We start from the raw sequence: 23,489 nt of genomic DNA on the forward strand, positions 1-23,489 counted from the left end.
TAGTCCCCTATAATGAAAAGGACATCTTTTTTGGGTGTTAGTTCTAAAACCTCTGGGAGGTCTTCATAGAACCGTCCAACATCAGCTTCTTCAGTGTTACTGGTCAGGGCATAGACTTGCATTACAGTGATATTGAATGGTTTACCTTGGAAACGAACAGAGAACATTCTGTCGTTTTTGAGATTGCATCCAAGTACTGCATTTTGGACTCTTTTGTTGACTATGATGGCTCCTCCATTTCTTCTAAGGGATTCCTGCCCACAGTAGTAGATATAATGGTCATCTGAGTTAAATTCACCCATTCCAGTCCATTTTAGTTTGCTGATTCCTAGAATGCTGACATTCACTCTTGCCATCTCCTGTTTGACCACTTCCAATTTGCCTTGATTGATGGAACTAACATTCCAGGTTCCTATGCAATATTGCTCTTTACAGCATCAGACCTTTCTTCTATCACCAGTCACATCCACAACTGGGTGTTCTTTTTGCCTTGGCTCCATCCCTTCATTCTTTCTGGAGTTATTTCTCCACTAATCTCCAGTAGCATATTGGATCCAGTAGTCAGCGCAGGACCAGCGGTGGCCTGGTACAGAAGCTGCCGAGAGGAGCTACCCCCATGTCCAAGGTCAGGAGTGGCAGCTGTGAGGAGATACCCCATGTCCAAGGTAAAAGAAACCCAAGTAAGATGGTAGGCACTAAGAGAGGACATCAGAGGGCAGACAGACTGAAATCACAATCACAGAAAACTAGCCAATCTGATTACATGGACCACAGCCTTGTCTAACTCAATGAAACTAAGCCATGCCATGTGGGGCCACCCATAGACTGACGGGTCATGGTGGAGAGGTCCAACAGAATGTGGCCCACTGGAGAAGGGAATGGCAAACCACTTCAGTACTCTTGCCTTGAGAACCCCATGAACAGCATGAAAAGGCAAAAAGGTAGGACACTGAAAGATGAACTCCCCAGGTCGGTAGGTGCCCAATATGCTACTGGAGATCAGTGGAGAAGTAACCCCTAAAAGAGTGTTATTTTTAGAGGAGTTTTACTTTCCTAATACTGGGATTTTATTTTTCTTAGGCTAAAGACAAGTTCAGCATGCTGTGCTGTGCATGCTCAGTTGCTCAGTCATGTCCGACTATTTGCAGCCCCACAAACTACAACCTGCCAGGCTTCTCTGTCCAGTGAATTTTCCAGAAAGAGTACTGGAGGAGGTAGCTATTTCCTTCTCCAGGGGATCTTCTCGATCCAAGGACAGAACCTGAATCTCTTGTGTCTTCTGCATTGGCAAGCTAATTCTTTACAACTGCCCCACTTGGGAAGCCCTCAGCATGTTGAATGCCATGAAATTTCATATAAGCCTGTTGCTTATGCTTTACCACAGTATGAACAGTGTGAAACCTTTGGGATTATCTGAAAACAAAATTATCTGTTCTAAATAGGCTGAGTTTGTGTCTGTATTGTGGTCCTAGAAAGAGGGGAAAAGGTTTCTCTAAGTAAGAGGCCAATAGAATTGCCAGGAAGCCAAATTTTGCCTTAATATCAACAGATTGCCAAGGTGAGTAATAATACTACTTTCTGCCTGCATTACACATTAGATTTTATATTAGTCAATGAAAAATAATTTTAGGACTAGAAGGAGGAACACTGTAACCATGAGCAGAAGTAGCAAGGGAACTTCTTTTTAAGCTCAAGTCTCATACTTCTTGCTCTGCTGAAAACAGGGAAACCACAAGGCATTCAGGGTGGATGTAGCTGGGGAAGACACCCACTCACAAGATGGTTCATTTATATGGCAGGGAAACTGCTACAGACTGCTCTCCCCAAGGCAGTTTGGACTTCCCCTTACACAACTTACTCAGGTTCCAAGAGTGAGTGTCCTCAGAAGCAGGAAGTGAAAGCTACCCATTCCTCAAGGTCTGGATGCTGAACATGCACTTTGCCATGTTCAACTGTTAGTCAAGCAGTTACAGAGCCCATGCTCAAGGGGAGGAGACATAGAACCACTTCTCTATAGGAGACCCTATTTTAAAACCACCACTATGTATAAATCATCAAAACAAAAGCATACTACTTTTTAACTTGATCTTGCCCTTATAATCTTACCTGGGCATGTCTGTCCCAATCTTGGAAAATTAAGTACATCCCCAAGTTCAGCTAGCAAATCCTGATGTTTCAAAGAATCACAACAAAATAGGCTAGAAACTGTGTGACTTTACCTTTATTTAGGGGCTTCCCAAATGGCACGGTGGTAAAGAACCCACCTGCCAATGCAGGAGATGCAAGAGAGGCAGGTTCGGTCCCAGGGTGGGAAAGATCTCTTAGAGAAGGAAAAAGAAACCCACTCCAGTATTCTTGCTTGGAGAATCTGCAGGGACAGAGGAGCCTGGTGGGCTACAGTCCATGGGGTCACAAAGAGTTGGACACAGCTGAGCAACTAAACAACAACAACACCTTTACTGGGGTATGTTGTCAATTTAACTGAAACAAGGGAAATCTCTTTGAAATATTGTCCTGAAGCAATAATTGGCTCCAGAGATTATAAACTATCTCTTTAATTTCTTGCACCACCATTCAAGAATCCCTTAATGTTTTCCCCTCTTCCTTTAATCACTGAAATCTAGGTGGATTAGCTGGGGATATATCTTAAAGGGCTTGTAGTTGTCGGAGAAGGCGATGGCACCCCACTCCAGTACTGGAAAATCCCATGGACGGAAAAGCCTGGTAGGCTGCAGTCCATGGGGCCGTGAAGAGTCGGACACAACTGTGCGACTTCACTTTCCCTTTTCACTTTCATGCATTGGAGAAGGAAATGGCAACCCACTCCAGTGTTCTTGCCTGGAGAATCCCAGGGATGGGGAGCCTGGTGGGCTGCCGTCTCTGGGGTCGCACAGAGTCGGACACAGCTGAAGTGACTTAGCAGCAGCAGTTGTCTGTCGAGTCTGTATTTTGCAAGCTTATTTTCTCCTTGTCATGCATTCCTAATCACTAGTTATTCTGAGCATCTACTGTATGCTAGGCACTGGGAATTTTTCAAAATACATGATGTGTTCTTTTATGGACATAGACCAGTGGGAAAGATACTTTTAATAAAGCAAAGAATCCTAAAATAAAGAATCAAAGAAATACTAAAATAAAACTAAATATAAAATTACATGTGCTTTCTGGAACATGGAGAGTTCCAAATAGGTGCCATGGAGCTGATTTTAAGAAACAAGTGAAGATGCCTCAAGCAAATGGAGAAAAGCTGATCAGCACATGTGGCAAATAAATAGAAGTCACTAGGTGGGTGGCTCTGAGAAATGGTCATTCATATTAGTGTGTGTGTGTAGAAGACAGAATAAAAGAAGGAACAAGGAAATGGGGCTAGAAAAGTAGATTGAGCCAAATCATGAGTGTTGTGTTCTGGGACCAAGTGTTTGAACTTGCTCTCGTGTGTTATAGAAGGGAAATAGTAATTCCAGATTCTCCTTTAGAATCTGGCAGTACATTGGCTAGTGACAGAGAATTTATCCCACTATAATACAGCAGTTATTTTTTGAAGAAACCTCAACTTTTCCAAATTTGGTTTTTATAAGACTTGCTTTAAAAGAAAATATATGTCAGAGAATTTCTAGCTACATATACACAGTTGAAAAACTTAAAAACCATAGAGCAAATATGGTGATTGATTATTCCAAGTTTTGACAACCGAGCAGGACCCACCAAACTTCCCTGGTGGCTCAGATGGTAAAGAATTTGCCTGCAATGCAGGAGACCAGGTATCCATCGCTGGGTTGGGAAGATCTCCTGAAGGAAATGCCAACCTACTCCAGTATTCTTGCCTGGAGAATTCTATGGACAGAGGAGCCTGGCGGGCTACAGTTCATGGGGTTGCGAAGAGTTGGACACGACTCAGCCACTAACACATACACACAGGACCCCGTGGTGCCTTCCTGGGACAGACTCCTCCTCCATACTCTCTGCTTTAGCTCCTCTCTGAGGTACCTTGATGGCAATATTTGATGCACATTTCCTGAGTTGTTTTACAGATTCGAAAACCCCGCACCAAATGGAAGATGTTAATTACTTGATGAGTATGAGCACATAGCCCCAGGCCTCTAGGGACCAAAGGACTGAAAAAGTTAACCCCTGTGACACTACCCTGTTACCTAACCATCAGCCAATCAGAGAACTGTGCACAAACTGATCACAAGGTGTGACCAACCACTCCTGCCCACCTCCGTCACCTGGCTTTTAAAAATGCTTTGCCGAAACCCTTTGGTCTTTTGAGAGTTATGAGGCTTCCCCTGTGGCTCAGGTGGTAAAGAATCTGCCTGCCAATGCAGGAGACTTCAGTTTGATCCCTGGGTTGTGAAGATCCCCTAGAAAAGGAAATGGCAATTCTTGTCTAGAAAATTCCATGGTCAGAGGAGCCTGCTGGGCTACAGTCAATGTGATCACAAAGAGCTGGACATGACTGAGAACACAAGCATACACCTATCGCCATGCATCCTCAGTTCCTCAGTGTTAGTCGCTCGTTCGTGCCGTTTGCAACCAATGGACTGCAGCCCACAGGGCTTCTCTATCCATGGGATTTTCCAGGCAAGGATACTTGAATGGTTTTCCATTTCCTTCTCCAGGGGATCTTCCCAACCCAGGAATCGAACCTGGGTCTCCCGCACTGTGTAGATTCTTTACCGACTGAGCTACCAGGGAAGCCCTTCTCCATGCATGGCCCTACATTAAACCTTTCTTTGCTCCAAACTACAACCTTTCAGTTCGTTTGGCCTCACTGTGTGTTAGGCACACAACTTGTGCAAACACTTTGGGTTCAGAGTAAAGGTCTGTCTTTACAGTCATCATGGTTCTCTTTAAATGCTTTTCACCATTATATGCTGTTAGAACAAAGCATATAGATACTCAAAGGCAGCCATGGTCTATGTGATAGTTCCCCCTCCCCTACCCAGAAATTTGGTGTTAAGGCAATATCAATCTATACAATGTAGCTCATATTCCCTGGCTAATAGATGGCATATTGTCCAACCTTCCTTATGAAAATATGCTATTGGGAAATTGCCATGTTCAAAGAGCTGTCTCAGGAAATGAGGAGGGTATCTTATTAAGAGAAAAGAATGGAGGTGTGAGCCTAAATTGAAAAGTTGTCTTGAGCTATTCTACTAACGTCTTATAAAATTTTCAGGTAAAAACTTCATGGGGGATGGGAAGATACTCTAATTTTAAAAAGACTTTTGAAAATGTCCTATTGAGATTAATCAATATGCTTTCCTTGGGGTTTCCTAGGTGGCTCGACAGTAAAAACCTGCTTTCCAATGCAGGAGATGCAGGAGCTACAGGTTTGATCTCTGAGTTGGGAAGACCCCCTGGAGTAAAAAATGGCAACCCACTCCAGTATTCTAGCCTTGGAAATCCCATGGACAGAGGAGTCTCGTGGGCACAGTCCATAGCGTCTGAAAGAGTCAGATACGACTGAGCACGCACGCAATATGCTTTTCTACACATGCCCTATTCATTTTTCCAAACTGAAAATCCACAAAGTAAAAATGAAACTCATTACAGTTCAAGACCTACAATGGCTTTTACTCACCTATCGTCTGAAACCTCAAGTGAAATCTAAAATGTATTAAGTCTTCTAGTTGATTTCTAGTCTCTCCCTTCTATATCTATGTACACATTACTGTCTCAATTAGCACCTTATTTTTATGTAGTTATCTCCCTAAAAATGTTTCAAAGACTCATTATTCCGCACCCCATCATGTGAAGGCCCCCATCTCTCCTGTATTGCTGGGGATTGTTGATTGTCAAGGGGTTAATTTTCCTATGGTCACTAATGACTTCCTTCTGAAGTCAACATGGGCTGTTCTGGTCTTGCCTTCTGCATGTGCTGTCTCTTCCCACAATCTGAACACAACCATCAGGCTGGACACCACCAGAATTCTTCCTGCCCCAAACTGCTTCCTACTCAGGGCTGTATGACGTATACAGCATACACTGCATCATACTAGTAAGAGGGTTTGTGTGAGCCTGTTGCAAAGCAAATAACAGAGCTGAATGTCTAACATTCTGTTCTGAAGTCTTTGGGGCATTCCTATACTCTGCACCTAATTACAATGTGTGAATTTTTCCCCCTACACCAAGAAATTCTCAGACAACAGCTGGTTGTCCAACAATTTAACTCAATTCTGACGACCTGGAGGGAGCATCAGATGCCACAGATTAAGGGCTCAGTCCTTTACAATGCTAACCCTCACCACTACTTCAGACGCCCATCCCAAGTCCAGTTGTCACATGGGCTCCTGAAGAACCAGCTATAGATCGCAGGTTCCCCTCCTTGCATAGATTAATTTGCCAGAGTGGCTCACAGAACTCAAAGGAATATTTTACTCTCTAGATCACTGCTTTACTATGTGTGCTAATTCACTTCAGTCATATCTGACTCTTTGAAACCCTATGGACTATCGCCCACCAGGCTCCTCTGTCCATGAGATTCTCCAGGCAAGGATACTGGAGTGGGTCGCCATACCCTTCTCCAGAGGATCTTCCTGACTCAGGGATGAACCCATGTCTCTTGCATCTCCTGCATTGGCAGATGGGTTCTTTACCACTAGCGCGACCTGGTTTATTATAAAAGGAACAGCCAGATGAAAGAGATGCACAGGGCAAGGTGTGGGGAAGGGGCAGGGAGCTTCCCCCAGGGCATACCACTCTCCTCCAATCTCAATGTGTTCACCAACCACAAATTCTCCAAACCCATCCTTCTGGTGTTTTATGGACACGTCACTACAGAGCCATGTTTGATTAAGTAATTGGCTGCTGCTGCTGAATTCATCCTTTCTTCCCTCCTTGGAGGTCAGTGAGGGTGGGACTGAGAGGTCCAGCCCTCTAATCACATGGTTGGTTCCCCTGGCAACCAGCCCCCTCCTTAGATGTTTCCTAAAAGTCACTTATTAATGTAACAAAAGAAACCTTTGCTCTCATCACAGGGAATTCCAAGAGTTTGGGGAACTCTGTACCAGGACAGGCTTGAGAATGTGTGCTCAGTTACATCCAACTCTTTGCCATCCCCTGGACTGTAGCCCACCAGGATCCTCTGTCCATGGGATTTCCCAGGCAAGAATACTGGAGTGGGGTGCATTTCCTCCTCCAGGGATCTTCCTGACCCAGGGATTGAAGCCTCGTCTCTTATGTCTCCTGCATTAGCAGGCAGCTTCTTTACCAACTGAGCCACCTGGGAAGCCCCACCAGGAACACGCAGAAGACCAAATATATATTTCTTATTGTAAATCACAATGTCACACCACCTCTGGGAACTTCTCAAGGCCATTCCCCTCATAAAAGCATACTGCTCCATCAGCCTCCTTTCTTAGCCCCACGTCCTTAGTTTCCTCAGTTCAGTTCGGTTCAGTCACTCAGTCGTGTCCGACTCTTTGTGACCCCATGAACTGCAGCACGCCAGGCCTCCCTGTCCATCACCAACTCCTAGAGTTCACTCAGACTCACGTCCATTGAGTCGGTGATGCCATCCAGCCATCTCATCCTCTGTCGTCCCCTTTTCCTCCTGCCCTCAATCCCTCCCAGCATCAGAGTCTTTTCCAATGAGTCAACTCTTCACATGAGGTGGCCAAAGTACTGGAGTTTCAGCTTTAGCATCATTCCTTCCAAAGAACACCCAGGACCAATCTCCTTCAGAATGGACTGGTTGGATGTCCTTGCAGTCCAAGGGACTCTCAAGAGTCTTCTCCAACACCACAGTTCAAAAGCATCAATTCTTCAGCGCCCAGCCTTCTTCACAGTCCAACTCTCACATCCATACATGACCACAGGAAAAACCATAGCCTTGACTAGACGGACCTTTGTTGGCAAAGTAATGGCTCTGCTTTTCAATATGCTATCTAGGTTGGTCATAACTTTCCTTCCAAGGAGTAAGCGTCTTTTAATTTCATGGCTGCAGTCACCATTTGCAGTGATTTTGGAGCCCAAAAAAATAAAGTCTGACACTGTTTCCACTGTTTCCCCATCTATTTGCCATGAAGTGATGGGACCAGATGCCATGATCTTCGTTTTCTGAATGTTGAGCTTTAAGCCAACTTTTTCACTCTCCTCTTTCACTTTCGTCAAGAGGCTTTTGAGTTCCTCTTCACTTTCTGCCATAAGGGTGGTGTCATCTGCATATCTGAGGTTATTGATATTTCTCCCAGCAATCTTGATTTCAGCTTGTGTTTCTTCCAGTCCAGCGTTTCTAAAGATGTACTCTGCATATAAGTTAAATAAACAGGGTGACAGTACACAGCCTTGACGTACTCCTTTTCCTATTTGGAACCAGTCTGTTGTTCCATGTCCAGTTCTAACTGTTGCTTCCTGACCTGCATACAGATTTCTCAAGAGGCAGATCAGGTGGTCTGGTATTCCCATCTCTTGAAGGATTTTCCACAGTTTATTGTGATCCACACAGTCAAAGGCTTTGCATAGTCTATTGAACTTAGAGAAGCACTAAATTAGAGAACTCTGTACATTTCTACGATCATATAAACTTCACAAATGCTTGCTCGTTAAGCTCTGTATTCAACTAGGACTGCTGGCTCAGAGTATGAGGATGCCAAATGCCCTACATCTCCCCTCATCACCTCCCCCCGAAAAAAAGCAAAAAAAATTTTAACTTTTTATTTTATTTATTTATTATTTTTGGCTGTATTGAGTCTTCATTCTGCACATCGACTTTCTCTTGTTGAGATGAGTGGATGCTACTCTTCATTGCAGCGCTCGGGCTCCTCAATGCGATGGCTTCTCTTGTGGTATTCAGGCTCTGGGCGCGAGGGCTTCAGTAGCTGCAGTTTGCAGACTCAGGAATTACAGCACGAATGTTCAGTTGCTCCCTGGCATGTGCGATGCTCCTGGATCAAGGATCGAACCCATGTCCCCTGCATTGGTAGGCGGATTTTTATCCATTGTACCGCCTGAGAAGTCAAAAAAATCAAATAGTTTAATAAGGCAAGAGTAATGAGAAAGGAAAGGCTTTAGTTCCAAACTGAAGTTATTCACAAAAATTTAAAAATAATTTTCAGATTTCTAGTTCCCTTCTATAACCCCCCAAAATAAGGGCTTTTTTCCCACACCTTTGTAAATGCTTCATTTTTAAATTTTGTGAATTTATCCACTCCATCTAGATAATAAATGTGTTACTTTCATTTGTTAGCAACTAAAGAACATACACTTTGTTAAGAACTGTAATTTCCATGTTTTAGAAATTATGTCCCTGAAAGAAGTATTACAGTTTAACCTTCACTTATATTAGGAACATTTTACGAACATACGTAAATGCTGTTTGAATTTGCCAAATGGAGATTTTGCTAGTTCTTTTGCAGCTAACAAAAACCACTATAGATGCCCATCATTACCTGGTGTTTCTTTGCTAACTTTGGGTTTATTTGCTTATTTTTGCTATCTTTTTAAGAAGGAGAGATTAGAAAAGATATGGGATTGTGTTATAGAAGAATAAATTACACATTACAGGCTTATTCAAAATCTTCAAATATTGAACAAATGGGGAGGGGTTCAGGAAGCTCAGAGGAGATACACTCAGCTGGTTTTTATTTAAACTCAAATAGTTTTTTTTAAGAAACTAAACTTTTCATTTTCCTTTAGATTTTATCAGCAAAGTTTTCACAGGCTCTCTTTGGTGTAAAATTAAGCCTAATATATTACTTTGAATTAAAATAATAAATGTACAGCCATATCATAAAGATTTTGAAAGCTATAGAAACAGGTACACTTGAAGTCAGTACATACAATCTTTATATCCTGTTTTTTATTTTCTTCTTTTTGTTTTTTAGTAATATCACTGGACTTTCTTATGTAATTTTATTATAGGCATAGTACATGTTGCTTCATAGTCTTCATAAACTAGTTAAGATGATCATTGAGTCAAATCTCATGACTTATCTATTCACTTACTATTTCCAAATGCTTCCTATTATAAGCAATGCTTCCAGAAACATATTCAGGGACTTCCCTGGTGTTCCAGTGGTTAAGAATCCGCCTGCCAATGCAGGGACATGGGTTCAGTTCCTGGTCTGGGGAGATGCCACATGCCACAGAGCAGCTAAGCTTATGTGCCACAACTACTGAGCCTGCACTGTAGAGCCCGAGTGCTACCACTACTGAAGCCAGGGAGCCTAGAGCCTGCGCACCGCAGTGAAGAGTAGCCCCTGCTGTCTGCAGCTAGACAAAGCCTACGTGTAGCTCTGCAACTAGAGAAAGCCTACATGGAGCGCAAAGACCCAGCATAACCAAAAATAATAAATAAAATAAAGTGTTTCTTTAAAAAAAAAAGAAAGAAAGATCATATTCATGCATATTGCTTTTCTACATATTGGGTTTTGAGGGAGTATCCAAAAATGCTAAAATAAAATGAAGAGTTTAAATGAAAACTATAATTGGATAAAATATGAATGTTTTCTAAATGACTCTCCCATTCTCAAATTCAAAAATGAAAGAAAAAAAAATCTGGAAGAAAAAGCTCACAAGTAACTACCCAAGTAACTCAAAAACACTTTTTTCTCAATAATTACTTGGCAAGTTTGAATTTAATCCCCTTCCTGAGTGAACTTTGCTTTACATGAACAGGCACCATCCTTAAGGTTTGTCAGTACAATTAAAGCTCTGGGTACTCCCAAGTCTTAGGGCTTCACATTATTTGTCAGCAAAGAAACGTTTTAACCAAGGATGGAATGATTAGAATTCTAATTCATACATTTTGTGGGGTTACTACCAAGGAATATCAGCTTTATTCATTAGCTGTTCATTCTTAGAGAACCATACTGATATTTCTTTTTAAATTTTTTATTGGAGTATGGTTGCTTTAGAATGTTGTGTTAGTTTCTACTGTATGACAAAGTCAATCAGCTATGCATATAGAAATATTCCCTCTTTTTTGGATTTCCTTTAGGTCGCCACAGAGCCTTGAGTAGGGTTCCCTGAGCTATACAGTTAGATTCTTATTAGTTATCTATTTTATATGTAGTATCAATAGTGTATATGTGTCAATCTCCCCAAAATAAACAAAACTGGGTCACTTGTGGAGACCTGGATGGACCTAGAGACTGCCACAGACAGTGAAGTAAGTCAGAAAGAGAAAAACAAATACATATCAACACACACATGTGAAATCTAGAAAAAATGGCACAGATGATCTTATTTGCAAAATAGACACAGATGCAGAGGACAAATGTATGGACACCAAGGAAGGAAGGGGAGTGAGATGAATTGAGAGACTGGGATTGACACATATATACTATTGATATTTCTTATACCCATTTATTCTCTGCTGTTGGTCTTTCATTTTCAAGTCAAAATCCAATGGAAAAAAAAATCTCAGACAAATGACGAACAAGCGTTCTAAAGCTAAGAGAAAAAGATTAGTGGATTGTGTGACAATAATTTTGCAAAGACACTGTTGCTACTTTGAAAACCCTAAAGCTACCTTCCCAGACTAGATAGGTGATGAGGGCACAAGCACGTTCAGAAGAGCACGGTGGCCTGGCAGCGCTTTCTTCTGTGAACACAGAATTTCTGAGCTCAGAACACTGTTGACAAATGATAATTAATTTAATTGTGAACAGCTGTTTCCTAAGCCTGTGCCTTTTCAAGTGAGGGGGCTGAACACAAACACAGTCACCAGCCAGGAGCTGGGAGGACAGGACTTCAGAGAACATGCTGCCCTTGCTCTGGAGACACGGAGAAGTACATCTTCTGAAAAACATGGAAACGTGCTATTTCTTCATTTTAGGAGGAGCCTCTTGTCTCCACTTCTTGAATTTCATTACTGAACCTCACTTGGGAACATTAGCAAATGACCTGTCCAAAATGTAACTGGTTTTGTCCACAGGAAAAGAGACAACCCCGGATCATTCTCAAAAAGCATAATGAGTCAACGGTTAAGTATTACAATTCCTTATTGAGGCAGTTAGATTTGTGTTAAGTCCTGGGGTATAACTTTTTTACCTTCATGAAAGTAGATTGTGTTAGAAATTCAAGATTAATGATCCCTAACAACTGTAATGGAGAAGGAAATGGCAACCCACTCCAGTGTTCTTGCCTGGAGAATCCCAGGGATGGGTGGGCTGCTGTCTATGGGGTCGCAGAGTCGGACACGACTGAAGTGACTTAGCAGCAGCAGCAGTGGCAACAACTGTAAAAAGTATAATTAGTGGGAAATGTACAATTAAACATGGTGGAGACTATTGAAGCTGAAGTGATTCTGGGCTCAATATGCAGTGTTATTAGGTCCCAATATGCTTATCTCCTGTTGATTCTGATCAGACTTAGCCATTAATCACTTTAACTCATAACTCAAACATGTACTGCTGACAATAGCCATTTTATAGCCTGAAGTTTAGAGAATATGGAATTCTTCATTGCTGTTATTTGTTTTTGCCTCCACTTTGCTCTTAAACTTTTTCTGAACTGTTTTTCAAATTACTTCACTTCCATCTCAGTTCAGTTCAGTTCAGTCGCTCAGTCGTGTCCGACTCTTTGTGACCCCATGAATCGCAGCACCCCAGGCTTCCCTGTCCATCACCAACTCCCAGAGTTCACTCAGACTCACGTCCATCAAGTCAGTGATGCCATCCAGCCATCTCATCCTCTGTCGTCCCCTTCTCCTCCTGCCCCCAATCCCTCCCAGCATCAGAGTCTTTTCCAATAAATCAACTCTTCAAAATGAGGTGGCTAAAGTACTGGAGTTTCAGCTTTAGCATCATTCCTTCCAAAGAAATCCCAGGGCTGATCTTCAGAATGGACTGGTTGGATCTCCTTGCAGTCCAAGGGACTCTCAAGAGTCTTCTCCAACACCATAGTTCAAAAGCATCAGTTCTTTGCACTCAGCCTTCTTCACAGTCCAACTCTCACATCCATACATGACCACAGGAAAAACCATAGCTTTGACTAGATGGACCTTTGTTGGCAAAGTAATGTCTCTGCTTTTCAATATGCTATCTAGGTTGGTCATAACTTTTCTTCCAAGGAGTCACTTCCATCTAGTCATTGACAATTAGTTTTGTTCCATTAGCACAAAGAAAAATACTGTAGAAGAGGGGTTGTTTTTTTTTTTTTTTTTTGGCTGCACTGCACAGCTTTTAGGATCTTAGTTCCCCAAGCAGGTATTGAACCCAGATCCTTGGCAGTAAGAATACAACAGACTCTTAACCACTGGACCACCAAGAAATTCCTGCTGAAGATTTGAGTTTCAAAAAAAAAGTATTGCTTGACTTGAAGCCTTCAAATGGAACCTCAGAAGAATTTATTTTCAATCATATCTATACAATAGAGCGTATATATCAGAACATACATATAATAAATATATATATATGTATATGAGAAGAAGAAATACTGTGTTCGTATATGCTGGTGACTGAAGAACATATCCACTGACCTAACTTATTAAACTAGGTGGTTACTTAAGTTTGGGATTTAAAGAAGTCTTGAGAATCTGGCTGCTAAAGAATATCTGTACTGTCAAAACAGTTACACCAGGTACCCTTTGAGGGTTTAAAGGACTTCTACTGGAATTTAGCTATTGTCTATCCAGGCACAGTTTAGCCATGATAAGTTCTAGATTTTACAGAGCCAACCTGATTTCAAATCACTATTCTATTGTCTTTGAATCATCAATGTTTCTCAAAAAAAAAAAAAAAAAAAAAATATATATATATATATATATATATATATATATATATATATATATACCATCAGTGCCCAAACTCTACATACCAGGTTGCACAAAAGTCTGGAAGTGATTCATAAATGCCAAACCAATTTTTGATTTATAATATACTTTGGTCACTGTATATATAATTTTTAAAAGTAATGTATGAAACTATTTGCAAGCAATGTATTCAACACAGAATGACTGAGTGCCAGCTCTGGTCTCACTGACTGTTCACCTTGTGGCGGGATGTCCTGGGTTGGGGTAGATGTGAGAAACAGACAAGTTATCTGCCTTCACAGAGCTTACATTTTAGTGATGGGAGACTAACAATGAACAAAATAAGTAAGTACAGCAATGCAGCCTGCTAGAAGATGCTGTTATGCTGGGAAACAAGACAGGGGAGGGTCAGAAGGGAAGCCTAGAGTGGGTTTACTGAAATTTTAAATATGTTAGACAGGGAAGGAGTCCCTAAGAAGGCGACATGCCAGATGATAGGAAGATGAGGAACAAGCCAAGTGGAGACGTGGAAGAATTTCGTCAGGAGGATAGTGAGCACAGGGATTCGGGGTGGGGGTCGGTCTGGTGTGTGTGAGCAACAGGAAGGAAGCACAACTAGACTGGAGAGCATGGAGGAGGGTAGAAGAAGGTCCGATCAGAGAGGTAAGGGGGAAGCCTTAGTGCCTAAGGGATCTTGCTTAAGGATTCCTGATTTTAAAAATGTCACAAGGACATTCTTCTGTGTTTATTGCAAATGTCTAAAGGAATCTAGGATAAACGGGTTAGTTGTTTTTCACTTAGTTTTGAAGGCTTAAGGGGTTTTGTGTGTTATTCCTCTTGTTTTCCATTTGGCATGAACTACTTATACTTAAAAAAAATTAAACAGACAAGCAACAAGAAAAAGCTACTGAAGCCTGAGAGTTGGATAATATCAGTTACTTTCTCATGTCTAATAACGCATACCTGGGAAACACAACGCACTTGTTATAAATACCCAATGCAAATCAAGAATAAACAGCTACTTTGTTTTAAAATAAATAAAAATAAAAAGTAAAGAATGCCACAAACCTCATAGCTTCAGGCAACGAGGAAGACAGGTTGCTCTCTAGCCCACTATCCGATATGGACAATAATGTCTTAGTGGCTCAACAGTAACACGGTCATTATTTGTGGATTTCAAATCATATAGGGACTCAGTTCAGTTCAGTTCAGTTCGGTCACTCAGTCGTGTCCGACTCTTTGCTACCCCATGAACCGCAGTTCGCCAGGCCTCCCTGTCCATCACCAACTCCCAGAGTTCACTCAAACTCATGTGCATCGAGTTGGTGATGCCCTCCAGCCATCTCATCCTCTGTCGTCCCCTTCTCCTCCTGCCCTCAATCCCTCCCAGCATCAGAGTCTTTTCCAATGAGTCAACTCTTCACATCATGTGGCCAAAGTATTGGAGTTTCAGTCTCAGCATCAGTCCTTCCAGTGAACACCCAGGACTGGTGTCCTTTAGGATGGACTGGTTGGATCTCCTTGCAGTCCAAGGGACTCTCAAGAGTCTTCTCCAACACCACAGTTCAAAAGCATCAATTCTTCGGTGCTCAGCTTTCTTCACAGTCCAACTCTCACATCCATACACGACCACAGGAAAAACCATAGCCTTGACTAGACGGACCTTCATTGGCAAAGTAATGTCTCTGCTTTTGAATATGCTATCTAGGTTGGTCATAACTTTCCTTCCAAGGAGTAAGTGTCTTTTAATTTCATGGCTGCAATCACCATCTGCAGTGATTTTGGAGCCCAAAAAAATAAAGTCTGACACTGTTTCCACTGTTTCCCCATCTGTTTCCCATGAAGTGATGGGACCAGATGCCATGATCTTTGTTTTCTGAATGTTGAGCTTTAAGCCAACTTTTTCACTCTCTTCTTTCACTTTCATCAAAAGGCTTTTTAGTTCCTCTTCACTTTCTGCCATAAGGGTGGTGTCATCTGCATATCTGAGGTTATTGATATTTCTCCCAGCAATCTTGATTCCAGCTTGTGCTTCTTCCAGCCCAGTGTTTCTCATGATGTACTCTCCATATAAGTTAAATAAGCAGGGTGACAATATACAGCCTTGACATACTCCTATTTGGACATATTTCCTATTTGGAACCAGTCTGTTGTTCCATGTCCAGTTCTAACTGTTGCTTCCTGACCTGCATATAGGTTTCTCAAGAGACAGGTCAGGTGGTCTGGTATTCCCATCTCTTGAAGGGTTTTCCACAGTTTATTGTGATCCACAGAGTCAAAGGCTTTGGCATAGTCAATAAAGCAGAAATAGATGTTTTTCTGGAACTCTCTTGCTTTTTCAATGATCCAGAGATGTTGGCAATTTGATCTCTGGTTCCTCTGCCTTTTCTAAAGCCAGCTTGAACATCTGGAATTCCATGGTTCAGGTATTGCTGAAGCCTGGCTTGGAGAATTTTAAGCATTACTTTACTACCATGTGAGATGAGTACAATTGTGCAGTAGTTTGAGCATTCTCTGGCATTGTCTTTCTTTGGGATTGCAATGAAAACTGACGTTTTCCAGTCCTGTGGCCACTGCTGAGTTTTCCAAATTTGCTGGCATATTGAGTGCAGCACTTTCACAGCATCATCTTTCACGATTTGAAATAGCTCAACTGGAATTCCATCACCTCCACTAGCTTTGTTCATAGTGATGCTTTCTAAGGCCCACTTGACTTCACATTCCAGGATGTCTGGTTCTACAAACACAAATGCATCTTATAATATAGTAACACAGAAAATACAATAATAAAATATAGTTATAAAACATAGTGCCTTGTGAGTTGCAGACAAGGTGCTGGGAGACAGACTTCAGCAGAGAAGATCAGGCATTGAACACAGGAGAGGATTTCAGGAAGAAGGGAGAAGGAGACTTGTTTCCCATAATCCATGTTATTTAGGAAAGAGCAGCACAGAGTGGGACAATTCTGCATTAGCTGAGGCAGAAGAGCACAGGTCTGCTTGGCACACAGAAGTCTGACATTTTTCGACTTGCATCTTACCACCCATCATATTATTTTCCTACCCCTCTACACTCAGAGCTGCTGCAAACCAGACAGCATCTCTCTGCCCAATTTGAAAAAGGCTCCCCTGCTTCTAGACAGTTTGTTTTCATCTGCTAGAATCTTGTAGCACATTGATTTTGTGAGAACAAGATGCTTTACTGCCATCTGCCAGAATGCCAGGATAAAGCACACACACTGCATCCACAGTGGGAGCACATCTCGAGTTCTGCAGTGCATATGCTGTACAACCGTGCATGGTGGCTGTGCGGGTAGGAGTTAGTTGTGAATAAGGCAGGGCAACAACTCTTTAATCTGGTGCTGCCCAGAAGGATGGGGAAATCTCAGGACTGTATTCATTGGTTCCCCAAAAAATCCTTGATTTTCCATCCTAGCTGGACCTCCATGATGGTTGCATCCCTGAGGCAGCTTTTCCAAACTTAATCTACTTTTCTCCCATCCCAGGTGATACTCATGGTAAAGAATCTGTCTGCCAATGCAGGAGACATAAGATACGCAGGTTCGATCCCTGGGTCAGGAAGATTCCCCAGAGGAGGAAATGGCAACTACCCACTCCAGTATTCTTGCCTGGAGAATCCTATGGACAGAGGAGCCTGGTGGGATACAGTCAATGAGGCTACAAAAGAGTCAGACGTGACTTAGCAACTGAGTATGCATTAATCTACTTTTCTCCCACCCCTAGTCTTATCCCTGACCTCTCAAATCAATAGGTAACTTATCTTTCAGTTTTCTTCCTTCCAACTCATTGTTCTCGGTCTTCCCCATCTGCCCCTCTCCACTCCGGACAAAGAGCTGCCCCCGCTGCTTTCTTCCACAATCTGTAGTCACAGTTTTGTCCTCGCCCATCCGCATTAGAACAAAGCTCTATGGGTCACTCTTCTCTACGTCCTCAGTCTCTCCCCCTCTGTTGCCTCCTTTCTCTGAGATCTAACACATGCCAGGCTCCTTCATGCACTAACATAAACTTCTGTCTCCTCTTTCCCTTCAAGATATCTTTACCATCTAGCTTTCTCTTTGATGCCAAACCTCTGGGAAAAAACCTAAGGTAGTGTTTCTCCATAGGAAAACTATGAATTTCCCCTCAGAAAATATGTTCCTATCACCTACATACAAAGTTTTCACCCGATTTAAAGAGGTTAATGAATCCTCTGAAGCCCTTCCATGGATCCCAAGGGTCTGGGAATAGGGGCAGAGGGCTCATCAGTCACACTGACTCGGAAACTCACGCTGGTACAGCAGCGATGACACCAGATGAGTCTGGCTGCTGGTAGCAGCTACATCTCAGCTACCTGTTAGATCAGCCCTGAGCATCCCGGGAGAGTCCCCCAAAATATCATTTCTGTGACTCAGTCCTGTAAATGACACTGACAATCATATTACATTTCTCAGCCATCCAGGGGTGTGTTTCCTGCTTTCAGTCAGGAATGCTGCCCACCATGCTCACAGATGACTTTCCAATTTGGTTTTAATATTGATGTAAGTAAAATATATGGGGCTTTCCCGGTGGCTCAGCAATAAAGAATCCAGCTGCCAATACAGGAGACATGGGTTCAGTCCTTGGGTTGGGAAGTTCCCCTGGAGAAAGAAACGGCAGCCCACTCCAGTATTTTTGCCTGGAAAATCCCATGGATAGAGAAGCCTGGTGAGCTACAGTCCATGAAGTTGCAGAGAGTCAGAAATGACTGAGCACACACACAAGAACAAAGTCAAGTAAAATATAGAATCCAAGAGGGTGGAAACAAGGAGAAACTCTAGAAATATTGAGTCTGGACCTCTCCGTTCTCAGGTCAGCCCCACAGCATCCATGTGACCTTGGGCCAGTATTTAACCTCTTTATTCCTTGGCCTCCTTACCTGTAAAATGAAGGGAATAAACAGCTACCTCACAGAGCTGTCGAGCTAATGGAACAAATTACTTGAGAAATAATGTGAAGAATTTAGCACAGCGTCTGACACATGGAGATCAGTAAGGAGGTTGCTCTGCTTCTCTATGGTTCTTACTCATCTGGTCCACCCCCAACTCGTTAGCAGCAAAGCGAGAAAACTCAGGTGCATAAGGCCTGTTCTGGCAACCTCCCCACTATACCATGTGTGTATAAGTATCACGTTTACATGTAGGAAGGATACAAAACTTTGTAATAGTGTATACAATTGATGTGTGATAGATACTTGATGAAATGAAGAGTTGGGCCACACTGGCCTTCCAAACTCCAGAGAAAGACAAGCTGATAGCATTGTCAAATGAATACAATGATTTGCCTTAGATTTCTCTTTTTAATCAACCTATTTTGGGTACAAACCTCACAAAAGGAGAGAATGTGCAACTGTTTAGCCATTTTTCACTGAAGTGAGTATCTTCGCTCATAACTATGCTGCATTTCATTAAAAATTCAGTGGGATATGGAATGGGATCCTGCCTAACCACAAGCTGGGTGAGTAATTATCTGTCCTGATTTTTGAGATTACTCTTAGCTTGCATTCCCATTTTGTCTAAATGATAATATTAAACTAGCAGGGACTTATTACCACCAGGTCTTCACTGCTGCGCACCAGCTTGCTCCAGCTGCAGCGCATGGTGCTACTCTCCACTTGTGGTGTGTGGGCTTCTCATTGCAGTGGCTTCTCTTGTTGCGGAGCCCAGGCTCTAGGCACACAAGCTTCAGTGGTTGTGGCACATGGGCTTCCCTGTCCTACAGAATGTGGGATCTTCGTGGACCAGAGATCAAACCTGTGTCCCCTGCATTGGCAGACAGATTCTGAACCACTGGACCACCAAAGAAGTCCCATCATTTATTACTGTTGCTGTTGCTGTTATTATTATTACAAACACACCAAAGAGATTCAAAGAATAAGTAGCATAGAATCCAAGTTACTTTACAAAGGCAGCTCAGAAACTGAGCACTGTCTTTTAAAAATATGTGAATGTTCTGAAATTTTTTTAAAGTTTTAAAAATGTGAGAATGCTATATGCTGTAATAGTTAAAGTCATTAACTATCTCATAGTTAAAGAATAGTCATTTGGTAAGTATAAAGTGGGAGACTTCCCAGGTGGCTCACTGATATAGAACCCGCCTGCGAATGCAGGAGACACAAGAGACGTGGGTTCAATCCCTGGGTCGGGAAGATCCCCTGGAGGAGGGCATGGCAACCCACTCTAGTATTCTTATCTGGAACATGCCATGGAGCCTAGTGGGCTACAGTCCATGGGGTTGCAAAGAGTCAGACATGACTGAGAATGCACTCACACATGCAAATATAAAGTAAATCCAGTAAGACTGGATTTACACTTTTGTTCATTTTTTATTACTAGTTTTTTTTTAATCTATTAAAATATAATCAGTTTATCCTCCTACTTTGGGGCAGGACCACACTTAGAAGAATTTTACCAGACTTTCTTTCCTTTATCCACGAAGATCACCAGAGGAGGCTCTGTCATCTTCCTTTCTTTGCCTCTCTGGCAAAAATAAAATGAGCCAACAAACCAAACACACTTTCTCTTCATGCTCTTAATGAATATCAAGGACTTATTTTTCCTTTCTTCATATTTTACATTTTGCAAAAACATGCTGCTAAATAAAGTGCTCCCAAGAGAGGAAGCTGGAATTACCTATGCTGAATCAGGCAGGTCTGATGCCAGCATTCCTGGGCTGCAGTTTTATCTTTAGGGTCCCCCATATCCTCCTCTGCTACCTACCACATTGCTGCACCACCTCTTAGCAAACCCAGCATTTGCCTAAGATCTTGAAAGGTGTGGCAAACACTTTAAATGCCTACCTCTACCCAGCATCCTTGTGTCTCCTCTTCCTTATCACAGCCCCAATTTATACGAGGCAGCAATATGACCATCTAACGGGTGGTACTTCCCAATGACATTCTGGCTTTGAGAATGTAACAGAAATGCTTGTGACTTTCAGGAACTATTTCTAGACAGAGGACACGCCTTTCTTCTCCTTCTTTCTCCCCCTCCCCCCACTGTGTCCCCTCCTTACTTTCTCTTCCTTCTCTCCTGCTTCTATGTTATAAACATAGTCATGCTATCAGCTGGATCACTAGCAACCATACTGAACCATGGAGTGAGCATAAGAATGGAAGTCATGTGCTTAGGATGACAGACAAGGGAAACAAAATCTTGGATCACTGATGAACTTGGACTGCTGAAGGCAGAAATAAACCATATCAAATTTAAGTTCCTGTTATTTTGTCTTGTTTCATATTGTTATTTTGTCATGTGGAACTGAACTTGATCCAAACTGAAGCTCCAATACTTTGGCTGCCTGATGCGAAGAGCCAACTCATTGGAAAAGACCCTCATGCTGGGAAGGATTGAGGGCAGGAGGAGAAGGGGGTGACAGAGGATGAGATGGTTGGATGGCATCACTGTCTCAATGGACATGAGTTTGAGCTAACTCCAGGAGATAGTAAAGGACAGGGAAACCTGGCGTGCTGCAATCCATGGGGTGGCAAAGAGTCGGACATGACTGAGCAACTAAACAACAACAACAGGAGATAACATGGATGTTTCAGAAAATGCAGAGAGAACATCAGTGAGATAGTACCCATCCACCTCACCCACCATTTCCTTCCCCAGGACAACACCAGAATTAGAACACATACATGGGGAAACAAGAGTTTTAAGTTGGACCTTTAATTGAAGTTTATAAGAGATCATGAATTGGTTTAAGGATGTTCTATCATAAAAAGGTCACCCTGATTATGGACTATAATGAAATATAGGAAATACAGAAAACTACATTATGGATTTCTCTTCTCAACCTAAGTGCCCATTGACAGATGAATGGATAAAGAAGATGTGGTACATACATGTAGTGGAATATTACTCAGCCAAAAAAGAATGAAATAATGCCATTTGCAGCAACATGAATGGACCTAGAGATTTTCATACTAAGTGAAGTAAGCCAGGCAAAGACAGATGTCATATGAAAACACTTATATGAGGAATCTATAAAAAAGGATCCAAATGAATTTATTTACAAAACAGAAATAGACTCACAGACATAGAAAACAAACTTATGATTACCAAAGGGGAAGGAGGAGATGGATACATTAGGAATTTGGGATTAAAATGTACATACTACTATATATAAGACAGATAACCAACAAGGACCTACTGTATAGCTCAGGGAACTATACTTAGTATCTTGTAATAACCTATAATGAAAGAGAATATAAAAAATAATATATATATTTTATGCATATGAATAACTGAATCACTTTACTGTATACCTGAAACTAACAATAAAAAATTTTAAATAAATGAAGCTCTCTTCTCAACCAAAGGAGCACAGATGCATGCTCATGTCCAACTCTTTGCAACCCCATGGACTATAGCCCACCTGGCTCTTCTGTCCAGGGGATTTTCCCAGCAAGAATACTGCAGTGGGTTGCCATTTCCTTCTCCAGGCAACCAAAGGATCCTCATTCATAAATGTTAATTTCTTGATATTTAACACTTTCTCAATCTTTCAATTATGTGTTTACAGTTTTCTCCCACTATTCAAAAAGTAAAAGAGAAGATTCAATGAGTACCACTGATAATATGTATACTAATATTTTATTGCTATTTGAAAAGAACATGGTAGTGCTGAAGTGTAACTCTTAGTCCTCAGAGAATATTTCATTCTGAAATAAAAGGAGTTGAATTTTTTGTAATGATATAAAAGATAAAAGTATTTTTAAAGCACCCAAATAATTCATAGAGGCACTGTTTGTAACAGCAAAGAATTGAAAATATGTAAATGGTCTGACAGCAGAACAGAGAATCTGTAGTATGTTCATAGGATGAAACACGCACGACACAGTAATAAAAATGAGCGGCTGCAGAAACAATGTAGATGAACTCACAAACAAGTGCAGTGCAGAAGAAAAGAAAGTTAGTTGTTCAGTCGAGTCTGCCTCTTTGCGACCCTGCGGACTATAGCCCGCCAGGCTCCTCTGTTCACAGAATTCTCCAGGCAAGAATACTGGACTGGGTTGCCATTCTCTTCTCCAGGAGGTCTTCTGAACCTGGGGGTGAAACCGGGTCTCCTGCATTGCAGGCAGATTCTTTACTGTTTGAGCCACCAGGGAAGCCCAAAAGAAGCCAGATACAAAAGAATATAGAGTGTATGAACCCATTTACGGAAAGTTCAAAAGAAAGGAAAACTAATCACCCAAGTTAGTAGTTAGGATAGTGGTTTCCTTTGTGGGAGCCAGTGATTGGGAGAAAGTAGGAAGGAGTATCAATGAAACTGCTAATGTTCTATCTCTTCATCTAGAACACACACCTTATAGAAAGGCTAAGTTCACTTTGTAAAGCTGAACTATAAATTTATGAGCTTTTACATTTATGTATGTAAAATAAAATCACTTCAGATGGTGACTGCAGCCATCAAGTTAAAAGTTGCTTACTCCTTGAAAGAAAGGCTATGACAAACACAGACAGCATATTACAAGCAGAGACATTATTTTGCCAACAAAGGTCCGTCTAGTCAAAGCTATGGTTTTTCTAGTAGTCATGTATGGATGTGACAGTTGGAGCATAAAGAAGGCTGAGCACCAAAGAACTAATGTTTTTGAACTGTGGGGCTGGAAAAGACTCTTGAGAGTCCCTCGGACTGCAAGGAGATCAATCCAGTCAATCCTAAAGGAAATCAACCCAGAATATTCATTGGAAGGACTGATACTGAAGCTGAAGCTCCAATACTTTGGCCATCTGATGCAAAGAGCC

Source organism: Bos indicus, chromosome 5, assembly GCF_029378745.1.
Source record: "Bos indicus isolate NIAB-ARS_2022 breed Sahiwal x Tharparkar chromosome 5, NIAB-ARS_B.indTharparkar_mat_pri_1.0, whole genome shotgun sequence".
NCBI lineage: Eukaryota > Metazoa > Chordata > Mammalia > Artiodactyla > Bovidae > Bos > Bos indicus.